The sequence below is a fragment of the Euphorbia lathyris genome, chromosome 6 (genome assembly GCF_963576675.1).
Source record: "Euphorbia lathyris chromosome 6, ddEupLath1.1, whole genome shotgun sequence".
NCBI lineage: Eukaryota > Viridiplantae > Streptophyta > Magnoliopsida > Malpighiales > Euphorbiaceae > Euphorbia > Euphorbia lathyris.
In genome coordinates, this window is record NC_088915.1 from 44,763,527 (window position 1) to 44,785,108 (window position 21,582).

At 41.1% G+C, this 21,582-nt stretch overlaps 1 non-coding gene across 1 annotated transcript; it reads left to right on the forward strand.

Moving 5' to 3' along the window:
• The first annotated feature begins 6,890 nt into the window (after positions 1-6,890).
• On the forward strand, positions 6,891-6,997 carry LOC136234515 (small nucleolar RNA R71). Its single transcript, XR_010691392.1, has one exon. It is a non-coding gene; the product is annotated as a small nucleolar RNA R71 (small nucleolar RNA).
• The last annotated feature ends 14,585 nt before the right edge of the window (positions 6,998-21,582 follow it).

Consider the following 21,582-nt stretch of genomic DNA (forward strand, 5'->3'; position numbering starts at 1 on the left):
AGTTAAAATAATCCTGATCCGAAAGAGTTTGCCAAATAGAATCGTTGTCAAAATCCTTAGGCCTGTCATAAAAATCGCTAGTAGGGAAACCAAACATATTTCCCATAGCCTCATAATCTATGGTGTAAGTCACACCATTATTCCGAAAGGAAATTGATGTCTTCTTCTTGTTCATGGTCAAAGTGGCCAAAAACTCTACCACATATTCCGTAATACGGGGAAAACGCATAGAAACAAACTCTTGCCAACCCAAAGTCTCAATAAAAGCATCAATTCTAGTAGAGAAATTCAATGCTCTTACCAAATCGAAGTCAAGGAAGTGCATATCCACAAACTGTCTGTTAGCATGGGAAAAGTGAATGAACCGAGCGGCTTCCTCCTCCGTTTCGATGTCAAAATAGGCTCTACAACGTATATGAAGGCGATTAGCTTCCGTAACTGCTGGCTTGTGACCAACATGCTTTTGTCTAGGCATGGTAATGGTGTTTAGGGTTTGCAAAGAAGAAGAAGAAGAGATGAAAATAGAGAAAAATCAAAGCTTGAAGATGAGGTGCGAATTGTAAATGAGGAATTGAAGTGATAAGTGATTAGAGGGGGTAAAGAATAAGTTGGGAAAAGGAAAAGTAATTTATGGGGAAGAGTTTAGAGTAGGTGATTGGGTAAAAAGTGAGGTGATGTGAGGTTTGTGTAAGGAGTAGGTTTATATAGGGTGAAATAGGGAGATGTAGAGGTTGAATAGGAATAGGAATAGGTTAAAAATAGGTCAAAAATCCGGAATAACTCTGCCTACAAGCCGCGTGTCGCGACCGAGAATGCCGATCCGCCAAAAACTTGTTGAGCGATTTCCGCAAGTTATATTCCCAAATCCAATCTTTTTATCCTTGGATCGAGAAGCGGCAATAAGAACCTCCATCAGAATTTTTGAAGTATCAACGGTATCGCCTTGGAATATATCGCCAAGGACATATAAATCGGTGTCACGGACCACACTGCTAAATGTGCGACTGAACAGACTGTGACACAGGAACTTGTGTAGATACAGCATCGAATTGGAGTGAAAGGATTGATTGTAGGCGAGTTTAGGATTGAATCGCCAGAATCCAGTGAGCATTCTCCAAATATCAGTGGACGTCATATCTTTGCCAGGATGACGTTTGATTGTATACCTCAGGGGAAAACCAAACCAGGCATGCAACTCGGGATATCCGAAAGTAAATATTTCGCCATCTCGATGAAAACTAAGACGCACCCGTCGTTTGTTAACGAAACGAACGGTACAGAAAAACTCGAGGATCCAATCGCCAATAATAGGAAATCGCATGTTGGCGAATTTTGTCCATCCTAAGGGTTCCAAATAGTGACTCATGTCATCGCTTATTCCGAGTTGTGCATTCAAAAATTCATCCATATATAACATTCCGACGAAGAACTTATAACGAAGCCTCCAGTAGCGCCTGCCCTCATCATGATTGAAGATAGGAAAGGGCGCACCGTATCGTTTGGATAAGTCGGGGCGTTTAGTGCTTGAAGAAGCAATTTTCTTAGAGGTTTTGTGTTTAGTAGTTATGGTTTTTGGAAAGAACTAAAGAAACAAAAAGTATCTGTAACTTAGTTTATGAATGGTGGTTTGAGAAAATCAGAAATTTGTTCTGACAGAGATGAAGAGATAAAAATGTAACAGAACTTTGATCCTCTAGGACTTATTTATAGGATTTTAGGACGAAATGAGGTGTTGTTTTGATGTGAAAAGGCATAAAATCATACCTCTGAAAGTTGAAGAAACTCAAGTTTTCATTTTTGAAAAGCTGTGTCTGCATGTAGAAGAAGATACAGGTCTGATGGGCAGAAAAAGTCCCGTGTCGCGGCCGAGAATTCCAAATTCTCAGTCGCGACACGCTGATTTCCTTGCGGAAATCAGGCGTCGAAACCTATTTTTCTGATTCTCGGCCGAGAATTAAATATTCTCGGTAAGTTCAGAAAAAACCTACCTGTTTGGACAATTCTGAAAATATGAATTCTCAACTGAGAATTCCAAATTCTCGGCTGAGAATCACCAATTTTCTCCTAATTCATGCTAAAGACCTAAAAATAAAATAAAAGCATGACTTAAACATATTTTTATGTATCTAAACCTTAATATAAAGTCTATTAAAAATCATAAAATTGGCATGTGTAAAAATTTAAACTAAAATAAAAATCATTAAAACATATTAAAACCAACAAAACGAAACTAAAATAAATAAAAATAAAGGACATTAAATCGAAATGAATTAATCGTCAGAAAAATGCGTCACGAACGCAATTTCTTCATTTGAAATATTTTCGTAATAGATTTTACATCTATTACCGTTAACTTTAAAACGAACTCCGTCAGGTCCTTCAAGTTCTAAGAAGCCATAATCAAATACATTAATGACTAGATATGGTCCTGTCCATCTGGACTTAAGTTTTCCTGGAAATAAACGGAGTCGTGAATTAAATAACAGCACCTTGTCCCCTATTTTAAAGCTTTTGACTTTAATCTTGGCGTCGTGCCATTTTTTCACTTTTTCTTTATATATTTTCGCATTTTCGTAAGATAGATGATGTAACTCGTCTAACTCATTTAAGTTGAGCAAACGTTTCTTACCTGCTTGCTGCAAATTAAAGTTAAGTTCCCTAATAGCCCAATAGGCTTTGTGTTCTAATTCGACTGGCAAATGACATGCCTTTCCATACACTAATCGGTATGGAGTCATTCCTATTGGTGTTTTAAATGCAGTACGGTATCCCATAACGCATTGTTGAGTTTACAAGACCAATCTTTTCTTGAAGATGAAACTATTTTCTCTAGAATCCATTTGAGTTCTCTATTTGATATCTCTGCCTGACCATTCAATTGGGGATGGTATGGCGTTGACACGTAGTGGCGTACTCCATATTTTTTCATAAGTATATCAAAGCTTCGGTTTATAAAATGGGTACCGCCATCACTTACAATGACTCTAGGATAGCCAAATCTACAAAATATATCTTCAAGAAAACCAACAACAACTTTAGAATCGTTCGTCGGGGTTGCAATTGCTTCAACCCACTTCGAAACATAATCTACGGCGACTAATATGTAAGTTTTACCAAAAGAAGGGGGAAAAGGTCACATGAAATCTATCCCCCACATATCGAAGACTTCAACTTCTAACATGTTTGTGAGGGGCATCTCATCTTTTCTGCTTAAATTTCTTGTTCTTTGGCATTTGTCACAACGAGTAATAAATGAACGGACGTCTTTAAACAATGTAGGTCAAAAGAATCCACATTCAAATATTCTAGCTACTGTCTTACTAACGCCATTATGTCCCCCATAAGAGCTAGAGTGGCATTCCGACATTATAGACTCATATTCATTTTCACTAACGCATCTCCTAATTATCCCCTCACCACAAGTTCTAAACAAAAAAGGATCTTCCTAAAAATACTGTTTAATGTCAAAGAAGAATTTCTTCTTTTGTTGGAAAGTTAATCCTTCCGGAACAATGTTGGCTGCAAGATAATTTGCAATATCCGCATACCATGGCGACATGACACTTTTTATTTGATAGAGATATTCATCAGGGAAATCATCTCGTATACCGATAGTCTCACCTATAGGACCGTTTTCATCTTCGAGTCTTGATAGATGATCGGCGACAAGATTTTGTACTCCCTTTTTTTCTTTAATTTCTATATCAAATTCTTGTAACAATAAAACCCATCTAATTAGACGTGGTTTTGCATCTTTCTTAGCAAATAAATACCTTAAAGCTGCGTGATCAGTATAAATAATAACTTTCGAACCTAATAAGTATGACCTAAACTTATCACATGCAAAAACTACAGCTAACATTTCCTTCTCGGTTGTGGTGTAGTTTAATTGTGCCCCGGACAGTGTGTGACTTGCATAATAAATGACATGAAGTTTCTTATCCTTTCTTTGACCTAAAACACATCCGACAGCTAAGTCACTTGCATCACACATAATTTCAAAAGGTAAATCCCAATCAGGTTTAGCAATAATAGGTGCACTGACTAAAGCTGTTTTCAATGTTTCGAAAGCTTTAACGCAATCTTCATTAAAATCAAAGGTTGAATCTTTCATGAGTAAATTAGTAAGTGGTTTGGAAATTACAGAGAAATTTTTAATAAATCTTCTGTAAAAACATGCATGTCCTAAAAACGACCTTACTCACTTAATAGTAGTTGGAGGGGGTAATTTTTCTATTACTGAAGTTTTTGCTCTATCCACTTCTAATCATTTTTCAGATATTTTGTGACCTAAAACAATTCCCTCGTCAACCATGAAATGACATTTTTCCCAGTTTAATACTAAATTTGTTTCTTCACACCTAGACAAAACTTTATCCAAGTTTTGTAAGCATGAATCGAAAGAATCTCCATAAACGGAAAAATCATCCATAAAAACTTCCATGATATTTTCAATGAAATCATTAAAAATCGCAGTCATACAACGTTGAAATGTTGCTGGTACGTTACATAGACCAAAGGGCATTCTCCTATATGCAAATTTTCCATAAGGACATGTGAAGGTTGTTTTGTCTTGGTCATCCGGGTAAATATATATTTGAAAGAATCCGGAATAACCATCTAGAAAACAATAAAAAGCATGACCAGCTATCCTTTCGATCATTTGATCAATGAAAGGAAGAGGAAAATGATCTTTCCTAGTTGCTTTATTAAGGTTCCTGTAATCTATACAAACCCTCCAACCGGTGGTGGTTCGTGTAGGTATTAATTCACCTTCGTCATTCCTTACAACAGTGATACCTCCCTTTTTGGGTACACAATGGATTGGACTAACCCATTCACTATCCGAAATAGGATAAATGATTCCATTGTCTAGAAGTTTAGTAATCTCATTTTTTACTACTTCTTTCATATTCGGATTGAAGCGTCTTTGCCTATCCGCTTTAGGTGGCTTATCTTCTTCTAAGTGAATTCTGTGCATTACAATACTAGGATTAATTCCTTTTAAGTCTGAAATTTGCCATCCCATACTTCCTATTCTATTTCTAACAACTTCCTTTAATTTTTCTTCTTGAACCTGTGTTAGTTTGTTAGAGATAATTATAGGTAGAGAATCACCTTCGCCTAAGAAAGTGTACCTCAAATGGTTTGGTAATTCTTTAAGTTCTAATTTAGGTGGAATTACAATTGAAGGCGGAACTGGTCCATCTTCTCGAATCAAAGGCTCTGGTTCCTTATCTTCTAATTCCTCACTCATTATAGGTTCTATTATTTCTTCTTTGTGAACAATGTCATTTACACATTTTTCAACTAAATCAAGTTTCATACAAGCGAAATCCTCCATAGGATACTTCATTGCTTGATTCATATCAAACTCGATCTTATCGTCTCCTATTCGTAAAACTACTTTCCCTTCCGACACATCGACTAGAGCACGTCCCGTGTTCATGAACGGTCTACCAAAAATTAGCGAACAATTAACGTCATAAGCAAAATCTAATATAACGAAATCGGTAGGAAAAATAAATTTGTCAACTTTAACTAAAACATTCTCAATTATACAATATGGTCTTTTAGTGGTTTGATCCGCTAATTGCAAAACCATATTGGTACGTTTGATATCTTTTTCTAAGCCTAACTTATTAAAAATAGATAAAGGCATCAAGTTTATGCTTGCTCCTAAATCACAAAGACAATTTGGGAATTCAATATCTCCCAACTACACGGAATGGTAAAACATCCGGGATCTTTGAGTTTAGTGGGCAAATTACTTGACACAATTGAACTACAATCTTCAGTTAGTGAAATGGATGAAATTCCTTCCCAACTGATTTTCTTTGAAATTAAATCTTTTAGGAATTTGCGTAATCGCATCCATAAACGTCAAATTAATATGCAAATTTTTAAGTTTGTCTAAAAATGTTAAAAGTTGTTTGTCATAGTCCTTATTTCGGACTTTGTGTGGAAAAGGTGGTTTAGGTACAAAAGTTTTTGTACTTGAGTCAATTGGTGTATCTTTTTGGTTTAATATATCTTCTTTGGATTTTGGTAAATCAGTTCCTGGTAAAGTTGAGTTTCCGGGCATTTCCGGACCTAAGTAATTTTTCCCTGAACGAAGAGTGATAGCCTTTACATGCTCTTTCGGATTTTCTTCCGTATGGCTGGGAAGACTTCCCTCTTTGCGGGATGGAATTGATTTAGCGAGTTGTCCAATTTGAACCTCCAAATTATGGATGCTAGATGATTGGTTTTTAATAAGCTGATCGAATTTATTCTCGATCCGTTTAAAACCATTGTCGTGATTACTTATTTTTCCGCTCATAGCATCGATAAATTTGTCGATTTTAGAAGATAAAGTGCTAATCGTATCTCTTGATTGATTTTGATAATTAGAGGTACGATTTTGATTAACATTGGCATTATTATTATCTCTCCACTTAAAGTTAGGATGATTTCTCCATCCAGGATTATATGTATTGGAATAAGGGTTATTAGTTTGGTTTTGCCCTTGGACAAAATTTACCTATTCAATTTCGCTCATCCCTTCATAATCTACATCCGTTTGGATTGGCTTACCATTAGGATCACACGGTGCCATAAACCTATCAATTTTGTGCGATAAGGCAGAAAATTGGGCTTGCAACATCGCAACTGGATCAAGATTCACTATACCTTTAACTGATGACGTAGTTGAGGATGATGGTTTCGCCATTGGTACGTGTCCACGTTCCGCGGGCCACATACTGCTGTTGATTGCCATTTCCTCCAAAAGTTCTCTTGCTTAGGCCGATGTTTCCTTCATGAATAACCCTCCAGACATAGCATCTAATGAACCTCTAGTTGTAGGATTTAATCCATTATAAAATGTTTGCATTAAAAGTTCAGCGGGCAATTGGTGGTGTGGGCATAAATGTTGAAGTTCTTTAAAACGTTCCCAAGCCTCATAAAGAGTTTCATTATCATTTTGAGAAAAAGATGTTAACTCTTTTATGACTCTTGCGATTTTTGCTAAAGGAAAATTTTTTGATAAAAATGCTTGGGCTAATTGTTCCCAAGTTTCAAATGTTGCGGCTGGCATAGAAGTTAACCACTCTTTGGCTCGATCCTTCAAAGTAAAAGGAAAAAGGCGAAGTTTGATTGCTTCCGCAGTCACATTTGGTATTTTAAAAGTGTCACAAATTTCTAAGAAATTTGTCAAATAGGTGTTAGGATTTTCGTTAGGTAACCCGTAAAATGTTACATTATTTTGCAACATATTAAGCAATGCTGGCTTAATCTCAAATTGATTTGCATTTATTTGGGGTCTAACTATGTTGTTTGTTACACCGGCCACTCCTGGCCTAGCATAATCCATAAGTGTGGCCATAATTTCTGGCTCAGTAACTCTAGTTTTTATTGGAGTTTTGTTTTTCTTTTTCTTGTCTTTCTTGTTCTTTTTAAGTGTCTTTTCAATTTCTGGGTCAATAAGGTCTAGTGGCGTGCCCGAACTTCGAGAACTGCGCATGAACTTGAAATTTTGCACGAACCAAAACTACCTTCGAAACAAAATTTGAAAAATAAATATGTTAGTAACTTAAAATAAATAAAATATAAAATTTTGAATAATTATTAATAAACCTAGATTCGAAATAAAATACGAAAAATCTAAATTTTTGTCAAAAATTTTGGCGTTCCCCGGCAACGGCGCCAAAAACTTGTTGAGCGATTTCCGCAAGTGCACGGTATACGCTTGTAGTAATAAAAGATATCGATCCCACATGGAACGCTTTTTAACAAAAACTTATTTTGAATCAGTTAGATTTACTTTTAAGGTTTATAATATGTAAAATCGTTTTATCGGATTTGGTTTTGAAATTGCTAGAATAAGAATTAGATTAAAGTATAACAAATGTTAGAAAATACTTCTGATTTAGGGATAAATTTACAGAACAAGAACGTTTAGTTCGTTTGAAAAGTAAACAAATGTATTCGTTTGCATTAAGCAAAGAAAACAACTTTAAACTTTGCATAAACAATGAAATAAATGACGGTTCTTCTAATTTTAGGGCTTTGAACTGCAGTCAATCCTCCTACGGTCGGGTTAGATCGCTACCTTAACCAAATTGATACTCTACTGGATATCAATTTGCCTAAGTGTTCAACAAAGTTTCCTTGTAAAGATTTTGAATTTAACTACGTTTTAATGAAAACACCAGCATCCACCTCGGATCCTTTACCAAAGTGCTGCATAAAAATCTATCGAATGGAACGGACTTTATTAGATGAAATATAAATTTGATACAAGTTTACAGAGAACAAGAAGCATGAAAACATTTGACGACTTGCAAGTGAACGGGTTGTCAATCCTTTCCTTGGGTTTCGTTAGAGTTTGTCAGACTCAGGGCGGATTCTCTACTCAATCTTCTCGATGTAACTTCGTAATAGGGATGCGGTCGGCCTTTACCAAAATGTAAACTAATATGAACAAATCTAAACGCTACTGTGTTTGTCATTATTGAATAAACAATGTGTGTACATCATATTGCTTTTTACAGAAATGAAATCTAAATTCTGAATCACTTGACTCGGAATTTCTGCATTAATTCTATACTAATCTCTTTCTTCTATATATATCCAACTCTCTATCAACTCTTTATTTATAGATGTTGAAGAGTCGTGATTGAAGTGTCGTGTCCGTTGTGAAGGGACGTATCCTCTGCGAAGGGATGTCTTTATCCACCCGAACGAACGCGTTTTGTCGAAAACGAAAGTGTGCGAATGGCTCTCCAGGTTTTGCTAAACTTACCGAGAATGGGAGAGCAATTAATTGGTCTTCGGACGAAAGGAAGGAGATGCTGGAAAACGTGTGTCGCGACTGAGAATTTGAGATTCTCGGTCGCGGCTTTCACAAATTCTCTACCGAGAATTTGGTTTCCTCAACCGAGAATTTGGCATTTTCTTCTGTTTCTGACTTCGGCTTTGTCCTCGTTTTGGTGTAATTGATCTTCGTCGTTTTTGACTCCTTTTGTAGGGTTTTTATTCTGTTTTTAACCTCTTTCGTTCCTATTTGGATTTTACCAAATATTTAGGTACCTTGCAAGAAAGAAACATATTCGAACGTAAAAGTATTCTAAACATGTATAATTAGCACAAATTCGTAGTAATACTGATGTAATTATTGATGATATATTAGGTATATTTTGGGCTTAACACCTATGAAAGTTCAAGAATCTATAAACAGAAGTCCAAAAAGTACCACGATAGCCTACTCACACGGAAGCAATTCCAAGTCGGGCAATAAGTCCTTTTGTACCATTCTCGACTAAAGATATTTGCAGGAAAATTATGCACCAAATGGATTGGTCCTTTTGTGGTAAAAACATGTATTCTTAAATGGTGCAGTGGAAATCAAAAGCTTGAAAGACGACAAATGTTTCAAAGTAAACGGGCATCGCCTAAAGCCGTTCTACGAAGGATTCCAAGCTCAGGGGACCGATGAAGTTTGCTTTGAAGTCCCCAAAGACTGAGTACTGAAGTTCAGTTACGTCTAACCTCAGACAAAAAAAATAGCAGCGCTATAGGGAGGCAGCCCTAGGACTAGTCTTGGCCAAGTGTTAGACGAGGGGCCGCGGCCTAATCTCCCGGGTGGACCGGGGGGTGGACACCTCATGGCGATGTAAGCGGTGATTGGCGCCGAAAGCAACCAATCATGGAATCAAGCTGCTCGGCAGGACCGGAGCTCGGAGATATGGAAGAGTCGCCACCCACGAATGGGAAAATGAACACCGATCCCTTGCGGGAGACCGGTGTGGGTTCGGGAAACTTAGGTACGAGCCGAGAAGGCTAGCTCCTTTCCGGAGAAAGGCTACTAGGCACCCCGACATCGCCCGGTTATGAACCACCGGCCTCCTACTCAGCATGTTAGGCGATAACGGACTAATCGTATACTTCTTTAAGTTTAAAATTCATTTGAAACCTTTTCTTTCTCCTTTTAGAAACCGTTTTGAGCATATATTATTGAAAAGCCACTTTAGTAAAGAATCACCCATTTACATCAATTTGATATACATACAAAGAGAGGGGAGGAAGAAAGAAGTGGTTTATTTACCACGGGATTTACATGTCATGTTGCATGTTAATTCTATACTAACTCATTCCCCAAAACGAGTTTATTTACATGGTTCGCACCTTAATCGCTGTTGGAACGATTTAGGTACGTTTCAAAACCCCATTTGATGAAGTCCGCCTGAATCGCCGTTGGAACGACTCAAGTGTTTGAAAACATTAAGGTAAAAACCTTTAATAAGAAAACGTGGTTAAGCATACAAGTCAATTTATTTTGTACAAATCATTTAAGAAAACGATTCAAAACTCTATTATTTATAATGAAAACGATTTTAATTATAAGGTTCGCTTAATCCATCGTTGGAACGGACTAAGGTTTTAAAACGTGGTGTTTTAAGAAACGATTTGAAATGTCAAGAAAACACTATTTATTTACATTAGGAACCTCTAAAAATCCATTAGTTCAAATAATTAACTTGAAAACTCTTTTTGTGGTTTATTTTCCCCTTTTTACTCAATAGACTCTTTACTTGTCATAATTACAACAATAAACATATTAAATCAAAATTCACTCCCAAATAAAGCCCATTTGAAATATGGACCCATAAATGTCTAAAGAATAAAGAAAATAATATAGGTATATATATACATTTTAGCCAAAAAAGGAAACATGAAATAAGGATAAGTGAAAAGATACTATATAATACATATATAAGGAATAATAATGAAAATACTAAGTATAATACATTTTTACTTTAAATATGTGAAAATAATAAATAAAACCCCTAAATAAGAAAATATCATTTGTCCCCTAAATAGTTTTATCTAATAATAACTAATATAGCCCAAATAGCCCAAAACTATATATATACATACCTAATGTAATTTAAATGTCAAAATAATATCCATTTATCCACAAAATGTCTACTAATTAATCACTCCCAAAACACCCAAGTAAATATCATTTTAAAATATAATTCATTACCCTTTAAGTAAAGGAAAAAGAAAAGAAAAGATATATATACATATACTTATATTTAAAATAAAATAAAATAAAGATATATAAACATTCTAAATAACTATATGTATCAAATGTCTAAAAATAGTTTGAAAATATATATTACATAAATACACATATATATACAAAGGACCAAAAGCTTAAAAGTTAAGAAACAGGGACCAAAACAGCATTTTTTACATTCCAGCAGATTTACCGATGGAAAATCCGTCGGTAAACAGCAATTAGTGACAGAAACGGAAAATTACAGCAGCACTCCAATTGTTTCCAGATTTATTCAAAAGCTTTAAATTAAGTCTAACTCAATCGTTTTGGATTTCCGAACTACCAAAAATGGATCATAGTCAATAACGGAAGTTCCTAAAACGACGTTTTTATTTTAAAACATTATTTGGAAATTTTTTTAGTTAAAACTTATAATTACAACGTTTTCGATACCCGAACTACCTTTTAATCGGATCACGGTTCGTATTGGGATATCAAAACGAGGTTTTTTACTTCAAAACAAAACCGAACGTTTATCTAACAAGAGACGAGAATTAAATAAATACGAAAAATTAAATAAAACGTGATAAATAAATAAATGACAAAATAAATAAAATTATAACATAAAAATAAATAAAGGAAAAGAAATAAATTAAATAAAATAAAACGAGTCTAGTCCTCGGATAATACCTCAAGTTCGGTATCTGACAGTCGAAGCCGATTGATTCCACGAGTCGTGATTTTTCGGTTTTTTGTGTTTTTTAGTAAAAATTTAACTTTGGGAAATTTTGGATTTTTTTGGGAAAAAAAATATTTTCTCCAAAAAATTGACTTTCTCTCTCTAAAAATGTTTAGAGTGAGAAAGCTCCAAAGAATCCCTCCCCCCTTTTTTCTAATGCATGGGGATCCGTGCCTTTTATAGGCAAACGGATCCCCGGCGGAATGGGCGACGCCCGAAAAGATTCGGGCGTCGCCCAAGGGGGTTGGGTGGCCGCCCAAGGCATGTTGGGCGGCCGCCCAACCTCACGTTGGGCTATCGCCCAACATTGTTGGGCGATCGCCCAACATTGTTGGGCGGCCGCCCAATAATTGTTGGGTGATCGCCCAACAGCGTTGGGCGTTCGCCCGACGTCGGTGGGTGCTCGCCCAACGGCCGTCGGGGTGCGTCTCGCGCCGTCGGGCGCGCACGCCCTGCAGCCGTCGAGCGTGCGTTCCGTGCTGTCGGGCGCCCACGCATCGCGGCCGTCGAACGCGCGTTCCGCGCTGCCGGGCGCTCACGCCCCGTGGCCGACGAGAGCGCGCTCTGCGCCACCGGGCCCGTGCATCGCTCGGACGTCGAGCGCGCGCCACTTGTGGTTGGATGCGTGCATCCGACGGACGTCGAGCGCGCGCCCCGCGCCGTCGAGCGGGCGTCCGACTGTCGTCGACCGCGCGTCGGATGCCGCTAAGCGCTCGCACCATGCCGCTAAGCATTCGCGAGCCACCCCATTGGCAACAGCGACCCGCCATAACTCTTTCTTCCTTATTATGTACTTATCATTCTTTATATATTTTTGTTTTTCAAAACTTTCGGAATCAATCGCTTCAACCGTCTTGTTTTCAGGTTTTCGTCACAGGTCCTCCGACTCGGTGTCTACAGTTGCCCCTACTTTGCTATTTTGACAGTGATGTGTGTGTTTTGAAAACGTTTTTTGCTAACGCACACATGCAATGTAAAACATATAAAAAGTAAAAGACACGTAAAGAGTAGGAGGGAGAATACCTGACCTTCGCGATGCGCGCTCCGGTGTTGTTTGTCGATTCTTTCCAGCCTTGCCTCTGAATCGGCCGTCGGTGGATGTTTTTCTCTCGGAATCTAGCGTACGTTGACTATGGGTAAGAATGGCTAAAAAGCAACCTCGGTCGTCGACTGTAGGTAAGATGGCTAAAAAGCTACCTCGGTCGTGAACCGTAGGTAAGATGGCTAAAAAGCTACCTCGGTCGTGAACCGTAGGTAAGATGGCTAAAGAGCTACCTCGGTCGTGAACCGTAGGTAAGATGGCTAAAGAGCTACCTCGGTCGTGAACCGTAGGTAAGATGGCTAAAGAACTACCTCGGTCCTGAACCGTAGGTAAGATGGCTAAAGAGCTACCTCGGTCGTGAACCGTAGGTAAGATGGCTAAACAGCTACCTCGGTCGTGAACTGTAGGTAAGATGGCTAAAGAGCTACCTCGGTCGTGAACCGTAGGTAAGATGGCTAAAGAGCTACCTCGGTCGTGAACCGTAGGTAAGATGGAATGGCTAAAAAGCAACCTCGGTCGTGGACTGTAGGTAAGATGGCTAAAAAGCTACCTCGGTCGTGAACCGTAGGTAAGATGGCTAAAAAGCTACCTCGGTCGTGAACCGTAGGTAAGATGGCTAAAAAGCTACCTCGGTCGTGAACCGTAGGTAAGATGGCTAAAGAGCTACCTCGGTCGTGAACCGTAGGTAAGATGGCTAAAGAGCTACCTCGGTCGTGAACCGTAGGTAAGATGGCTAAAGAGCTACCTCGGTCCTGAACCGTAGGTAAGATGGCTAAAGAGCTACCTCGGTCGTGAACCGTAGGTAAGATGGCTAAAGAGCTACCTCGGTCGTGAACCGTAGGTAAGATGGCTAAAGAGCTACCTCGGTCGTGAACCGTAGGTAAGATGGCTAAAGAGCTACCTCGGTCGTGAACCGTAGGTAAGATGGCTAAAGAGCTACCTCGGTCGTGAACCGTAGGTAAGATGGCTAAAGAGCTACCTCGGTCGTGAACTGTAGGTAAGATGGCTAAAGAGCTACCTCGGTCGCGAACCGTAGGTAAGATGGCTAAAGAGCTACCTCGGTCGCGAACCGTAGGTAAGATGGCTAAAGAGCTACCTCGGTCGCGAACCGTAGGTAAGAGGGCTAAAGAGCTACCTCGGTCGCGAACCGTAGGTAAGATGGCTAAAGAGCTACCTCGGTCACGAACCGTAGGTAAGATGGCTAAAGAGCTACCTCGGTCGTGAACCGTAGGTAAGATGGCTAAAAAGCTACCTCGGTCGTGAACCGTAGGTAAGATGGCTAAAAAGCTACCTCGGTCGTGAACCGTAGGTAAGATGGCTAAAAAGCTACCTCGGTCGTGAACCGTAGGTAAAATGGCTAAAAAGCTACCTCGGTCGTGAACCGTAGGTAAGATGGCTGAAGAGCTACCTCGGTCGTGAACCGTAGGTAAGATGGCTAAAAAGCTACCTCGGTCGTGAACCGTAGGTAAGATGGCTCAAGGACAGAAAAGTTCTTTCTAACGATTCTGAATTCTTTTAAAACACCATTGTCTGGAGCTAGTGTCTCGGAGGTTTAATGGGAACGTGTTTTGGTCTGGAATGATATAGACTAATGATTATTTTTCTGTTGACTGTTGTCTGTATTTTGACTGGTGTCACTGTTCTGTAAAAATTGGTTGTTGTCTGGAGTTCATATCTTGACAGTATTGGTTTCTGTCTGGGAGAAATGCAGGCTGAAACGGACTGCAAATCAGAGGTCTGTGCACCTGGTAAATAATTATTTACTTTTTACCTTTATGTCAAATCGTACCTTTTCGGTATTTACGGGAATGTCATTCCCTCTTCCTATATAAGGTGGTGGGGTTTCATTTCAACCTCACACCTTCTCTCTCTTCTTTCTCTCTCTAGACTTTGATTTGGATTATCCTCGGGATGGATTTGGACGAATGCGATGGCACGAGAGGCATGGATGAGGTTTACGTGAACCTGGATAGAGTGGACCCTTTCCACGACCCTGAGACGCATCTGAGCCGGACACGCTGCAACGAGGTAAGTGATTTCTCACTTTTGTTTGATTCAAATTCTAGGCTTTAGTATTCCTATCCGAACATGATTTGCATGCTAACTTTTAGATTGCCTTAGAGGACTTTAGCTAGAAAACATGAATTTCTTCACTTACAAGTAACACTTGTTTGTTTCTGTGTACGAACGCGCGTTATATGCATGTGAGTAGTAACCCTGCGAATTCCTGCATGCTAACAGTAAAAATAACGTGAATAGTAAAAACGTGAATAGTGCACGTGAATAGTAAAAACGTGAATAGTGACAACTTAACTAATGCACGTGAATAGTGAAAAACTTAACTAATGTTTGTGAATAGTAAAACTTAACTAATGCACGTGAATAGTAAAAACGTGAATAGTGCACGTGAATAGTAAAAACGTGAATAGTGCAAACTTAACTAATGCACGTGAATAGTAAACTTAACCTATGCTCCTTGTCAATGCGGACGAAAGTGGATTAAAGAATTAACTAAACCTTACATGAGCGACCCTAAAGGAGAGACTTTTATAGAAAGTTGGCCCTAATTGACCAGATGTCTCTAGGTTAGATAATGAAAGAATACCTAGTCTTAACGCGTTTTCATCAATCGTACGCTTTAGGAATCGTATTTAAATTTTCATGTCTTGTTCTTTCTAGTTCATCGAGATTTCCGTGACTACGGCCGAGATTCATTCGTGGTATGCTAGGCTAGGCGCCGCGGCGAGAGCCCGTGTGCGCGAGTTGGGCTTCGAGCCCTTTATTTCAGCGCTGCCCCGCACCAACGGGGTGTGTGATCGTTTTGGCCTACGTGCCTTATGCGAGCGGTGGGTTGACTCGACCCACACCTTCCATCTTTCCTTTGGGGAGATGACCATCTCGCCCAGAGATTTCTCTTTGTTGATGGGGCTGCGGGGGAGCAGCACTCCAGTTCCCTTTCATTTTGACCTGATGCGACCGCGGGTTGACCTCGCTAGGCTTGCTGCTTTGATTGGGCCGGGAGTTTGTCCAGGCGCCAGATCTACTCCGGCGAAGTTTATTTCTACTGCGAGCCTTTTGAGTCGCCGGGATTTTTGCGAGACAGACGATACTGACTTGGCAGTTCGTAGTTTCTTAGTGTATACTCTGAGCGAGACGATTTTCCGCACCAAGGGCGGAAAGGTACACGCGGGTCTTATTCAGGCACTCAGTGATTTGGATACGGCGGCTTCCTATGATTGGGCGGGGGCAGGTCTAGCCTTTCTATATAAATTTTTGGATCTGACTTGCCGGAAGCGCAAGGACTTCGGTGGTTACACCTTTGCCCTGCTGGTACGTGACGCGCCCTTGACTCGCCCATTTTATCTTCTTCGCGCTTTTCACACTTATAATCTTTGTTTTTACCGCAGGTTTGGGCGTATGAGAGGCGGATTCTTCCCAGTCAGTCTCGGCCTCAGCCACGAGTACCGAGGCTCCCTCTCATGACCCGATGGAGAGATTTTGACCTAGTCGCCGAGAGGAGACGGACGGTGGCGCGACTCCTAGATTGGATTGACTCGCGGACCCCGGGACAGGTAGATGTCGTCTAGTCGTGCTAGATTCTTGTTTGAACCGTTCTGACTTTCTCTTTGTGTTTTTTTTTTTTTAGATTAAGTTCAGGTGGGACGACCTCGACTTCGGTCCCGATTACATGTATGTATCTATGATCCAGGAGCAGCAGTGCGTGCTCACCGGCCCCTGCATGCGGGCATGGTATTTAGGGGACCGAGGCATCACCGGGGTTAGTGACGCACACTGGACACCGGGCGAGATTCCCGTTTCCATGTTCGCGGTGCGGACCATACCCCTGTCGGTCATCCGTCAGGACTTGACCCGTCGGTTTGTCGGTAGAGAGGTGTGGGTTCATACCGGGGGCCGTGATCCCTACCTATCGACTCTATTGAGCGCGAGGGATGCCCCAGCGGCGGCGATGGAGGTGGATCCCGTGGAAGACGTATTCTCGCGGGAGCTATCGCGGCAGTCTTCGGTCAGGAGGAGGTCCCGGTAAGTGATTCCGCTTTTTACCTTTTATTCATGAGATGGTTAGCGGTATTTATTGTGTTTTTATTTGCAGGAGGGGTCTTGGAGGAGTGCTCATTTGTCGGACTTCTTTGACGGTACTCGAGCTCAGACATCCGTAGACGAGCCACCTTACTATGTCGGTGAGTCCTCCAGTGCCGCCCGACCGGAGAGGTCTTCCCTAGGCGTGCCCGTACCGGACTATGGGAGAGATTTTGCCACGGTTTGTTACGATGAGTCCGGGGCAGCTTATGCGGGGGTCGAGGCGGCTCCTTCTATCTTTACCTCGAGGGTCCCATTTGATCCTTCAGACGCTTCTCTGACTACGAGAGAGACCTGTACATATTATGTGGGACTGTCCGGTTACCTCCGAGACCGCCTCAGCTTGCGTTGTGCCGATCACCTGGTATGTATCCTTACTTTATTTTAGTGTAGTGGAATGCATGCATGTATGTATGATTTCTGTTCTTGCCTATGCTGCTTTTTTCTTTTTTTTTCACATCTGTTTTTCTTCCTTTTTTTTGTTCCTTTTTAGAGCGATCTTCACGCCCATGAGCGAAGACGAAGTGAGTCGGTGCGGGAGGCCGATGCCAGGGTTGGCCAGGTGTACCAAGAGTGGAACGACCACTGGTCGGAGGTGATGCGGAGGGAGACTGCTGGACATCTTGTCGTTGAGGAGAGAGCACGTGATGAGACGATTGGACGCCTAGCTGCCGAGGAGAGAGCACGAGTTGCCGAGGAGAGAGCACGAGTTGCCGATGAGAGACTCCGAGCTGCCGAGGAGACACTATCTGCGGAGCGGGCATCGCACTTGAGGGAGTTTGAGGCCTACTGGGACTTCCCTCCATATTAGGCTCATTATGTATTGCTTCGTGGTTTTCATTAGAGTTACCCCGATGTATAGCTGATGTATAGGGAGTGGGGTGGATAGTATGTAGGCTTTTTTTTGTGAACAGTAAGATAGGAAATGTATAACTCATGATTCATATTACCATACATTCAGTAGATTATGATGATTCCAATCATTCTCGTCAAATATATTCATGCCTTTATTTATTTACAAACAACAGAAATACTTAGCCTCTTATACATTGTTTTTGTAACTGCTCAAGTTATAACTATTGTTACCAGGACCCGCCTTTCGGTTTTCGGATCCCGGCGATTTTTCTCCTCTCCTTTTACTATCCCGGAATTTTTAAATGAGTGCCCTTTCGGGTTTTCACCCATTGGGATTTCCCTTATTGTTGCATAGGTCGCCCTTTGCGGGTTTTCAACCTATTGGTAATTTTTCTTTCTTTTTCTCTTTTTTTTTTTTACGAAAAGTATTTCTTAAGCCTATCCAGGTTGGTAGGTTCGGAGAATTCCATGCCGTCCATGGTAGTTAACTTCACCGCTCCTTTGCTTAGTATCTTCTTCACGACGAATGGCCCTTCCCAGTTAGGTTTAAACTTGCCCCTAGGGTCGGTGTGCGTCACACGAATCTGTTTCAGCACCAAATCTCCTTCTTTGATAGGACTGGTCTTGACCTTTTTATTGAAAGCCCGAGCCATCCTTCTTTGATATAACTGTACATGGTAAAGGGCTTCCATCCTTTTCTCGTCAACTAAAGCCAACTGCTCACATCGCCTCTTCACCCATTCCGTCTCGGGGATTTCTGCTTCCACTGCGATTCTCAACGATCGCTTTTCGATCTCAATCGGCAGGACTGCTTTTGTTCCATATACCAATGAGAATGGCATTGCCCCAGTCGAGGTTCTGACTGTCGTGCGATAAGCCCATAATGCGAGTGGGAGCTGCTCATGCCAATTCCGATGTGATTCCACCGTTTTTACGAGAATCCTCTTAAGATTCTTATTAGCTGCTTATACTGCCCCATTAGCTTGTGGACGGTACGGAGAAGATCTGTGATGCTCAATGCCATATTCTCGGAAGAGCCTTCTTACTTCCCCATGAAACTGGACCCCATTATCCGCGATCATGTGATGAGGCACTCCGAACCTGGTGACCAAGTGTTTCTCAATGAACTTTCTCATCTGCTTGGATCCCAATTTGCTAAACGACTCTGCCTCTACCCACTTGGTGAAATAATCGATGGCGACTGCAATAAACTTGTGCCCGTTTGAAGCATTAGGCCTTACCTCACCAATTATGTCAACGCCCCAAGCCGCGAATGGCCAAATAGGTGCTAACACATGTAATTCCATGGCTGGAAGATGACTACAATCGCCGTGGATTTGACAATCGTGGCATTTCTTCGCATACTCGCTACAATCTCTTTCCATGGTGAGCCAATAGAAGCCTTGTCTGATGATTTTCTTGGCTAACACTGCTCCTCCCATATGGGCCCCGCAAATTCCTGAATGTACTGATTCCATTGCCTCGCGGGCTTCTCCCGCATCCAAGCACCTTAGTTGTAACCCATCGATGTGCCTTTTGTAAAGTAAGTCGTTGTGGATGATGAACTGCCGAGCTAACCTTCTAATCACAGCTTGATCCCTCGGTTCTGACTCTGCCGGATGTGTTCCATGCTTCATGAAGTTCACGATATCGAAATACCACGGTTTTTCATCTGCCCCTAACAGCATTACGTCCTCGTAGCATGGTTTGTGAGATCTCCTCAATACCAACGGTTTCGAGGCAAGGTTCCGGGGGTTGTCCCAAACTGACACCAAAGTGGCCAAAGCATCCGCCGCCTGGTTCTGCGCTCGAGGAATGTGATAGAAACGACACTCCTTGAATCTTTGTGCCAACCCTTCTAGCTGATCTAGATATGGACGTAGCCTTTCTTCCCTCACTTCCCGATTTCCTTATGCATGTTCGATGATCAACTTGGAGTCACCCCAAATTTCGACGTACGATGCTCCTAGTGCCGCTAAAGACTCTAAACCATAAATGCACGCTTCATATTCGGCCATATTATTGGTAAGAGGGAACGACAACTTCTTGGCCATCGGGATTCTTTCTCCCTCTGGTGAAATAAGTAGTACTCCAACTCCGGCTCCATTCGAATTAACTGCTCCATCGAAGAACATTTTCCATGGTATAACTTCAATTGCGTTTAAGTGCTCATCGGGGAAATCATAATTTATCTCTTCCTCTTCTGCATTCAGAGGTTGGTTGGCCAGAAACTCTGCCACGGCCCTCCCTTTGATAACCTTCTTCGTTACATATTCAATGTCAAACTCGGATAAAAGTAGTAACCATCGGGCTAGCTTCCCTGTCAAAGACGGAGTTTGGTACAGATACTTCACGGGGTCCATCCGAGAAATAATGATCACTTTATATGATTGAAAATAATGCCGTAGTTTCTTCGTTAGCCATACTACTGCCACACACGTCTTTTCGATCATGTTGTACTTGAGCTCGTACTCCAGGAACTTCTTACTCAGATAATACACCGCGTGCTCCACACCGGTGTCCCCCTCTTGGGCCAGCATTGCCCCAATGGATCGCTCTTCAATCGCTACGTAGAGGAGAAGAGGTTTTCCCAGTTTAGGCGGTTTCAGCACTGGTGGGTTAGACAAGTAGTCACGGACCTTCTCTAAGGCTTGCTGACACTTATCATTCCAAATCGTGGGTTGATCTTTCCGTATCAACTTAAAGATGGGCTCGCAGATTACGGTGAGTCTTGCTATGAATCGACTGATATATTGAACCTGCCCCAGAAACCCTCTCACTTCTTTCTCATTCTTCGGTGCCGGCATTTCCTGTATAGCTTTCACTTTATCGGGATCTACTTCAATTCCTTTATTTCTGATTACGTAGCCTAAGATTTTCCCTGACGAAACGCCGAAAAAGCACTTCTTCGGATTTAACCTTAGCTTGAATTCTGCAATTCGGGCCAAAAACTTCTCGAGCGCCGCAAAATGCCCCTCTCTTGTCTCTGATTTGACCATCATGTCATCCACATAAACTTCTACCTCCTTGTGTATCATATCATGGAACAGTGTTGTGGCCATTCACTGGTAAGTTGCCCCGGCATTTTTCAAACCAAATGGCATCACCCTGTAACAATACGTCCCCCACTCAGTTGTGAACGAGGTTTTTGCTTTGTGTTTCTCGGCCATCTGTACTTGCATGTAGCCCATGAAACTGTCTACATTCGTGTGTAAGACACTTGATGCTGCACTGTCGATCAACACGTCAATATGAGGCAACGCGAATTCATCCTTGGGGCATGCCTTGTTAAGGTCTCGATAATCGACGCACATTCTTACTTTGCCGTCCTTCTTTGCGATGGGCACTACATTTGCGACCCAAGGGGGATAGTCGATTACTTCGATGAACCCTGCTTCTAACTGCTTCTTCACTTCCTCTCTGATCTTATCTGCCCATTCCGGTCTCATGCGTCGGAGCTTCTGTTTTACGGGCCTCGCCTCGGGATATGTTGGAATACGGTGAGTTACGATTGATTGATCAATTCCAGGCATGTCTTCGTATGTCCAAGCAAACACTATTTCGTATTTTTTTATTATTCTCTCAAATTCTTTCCTCTCTTCAATAGTTAATTCTTGAGCAATTTGTATAAGTTTAGGATTTTCATCCGTGCCAAGATTGAAAGTTGACATTTCTATTGTATTGATTTCAAATGTAGGCATGTTATATGAATGAGAATGCATGGTATGATCACGATCAACATCAAGCAAGTAAGCAAAATCAGAATTCATTTCATTGATAGTATTGGCGATTACATCGTCT